Source organism: Octopus bimaculoides, chromosome 1 (genome assembly GCF_001194135.2).
Source record: "Octopus bimaculoides isolate UCB-OBI-ISO-001 chromosome 1, ASM119413v2, whole genome shotgun sequence".
In the NCBI taxonomy this organism is placed as follows: domain Eukaryota; kingdom Metazoa; phylum Mollusca; class Cephalopoda; order Octopoda; family Octopodidae; genus Octopus; species Octopus bimaculoides.
In genome coordinates, this window is record NC_068981.1 from 28,692,401 (window position 1) to 28,693,408 (window position 1,008).

Consider the following 1,008-nt stretch of genomic DNA (forward strand, 5'->3'; position numbering starts at 1 on the left):
ATCTTTTCTTCGTTCAAAGAAGATATTTCTCTCAGCGTTCACTATTTTTACCCTCGTTCAGGTCTAACGACCTTCCATGTTTGTTTTTCATTCAAGGCGACGAGCTGGCAAAAACGTTAGCGCGCCGGGCGAAATACTTAGCGGTATTTCTTCTGTCTTTACGTTCTGAGTTCAAATTCCGCCGAGGTTGACTTTACCTTTCATCCTTTCAGTGTCGATAAATTAAGTATCAGTTACGTACTGGGGTCGATCTAATCGACAGGCCCCCTCCCCCAAAATTTCAGGCCTTGTGCTTAGAATAGAAAATATGTTTGTTTTCGTTCGGCTTCCCTGTATGTTTTCACTGTCCTGTTTTTGTTCCTAAATTTGATACTCCATAAATCCCAAATTTTATTTTGGGATTTATGGGAGCAAACAGATAGAGCGATACATATATACACACGTTAATGAATACATTCACGCATATATACATACACATATTCTCATATACATACATGCATTTATAGATACTTAAAATCATTCATACGTGCATAAACATATAAACACTGATACTCGCATACACATACATGCTTATATAAATATGGATATACAATAGAAAGTCAAATGAAACAGCATAAATGTATAAACGCGAAAGAACATCACTTTAATTGAACGCACACACAGGCGCTCGCAACAACGCACACGCACGTACGTATACACACACATACTTACACACACACACGCACTATACACACACAAAAACATACATACACACACATACATACATATATACATAAATACAATTCATACATACGAATTCATGCATACAGGCACGCATGCATTCATACTTACATGCACACGCTTTCACACACAAGCTCACACATGTACGCATACATATATACGTGGAAAGAAGCATTAATAACTTAGTTTTATATACACATATCGTATTTCTTTCTCCATTAATCACTCACTTCCCTCTTCTAACTCCACACGTATATATATATATATATATATATATATATATATATA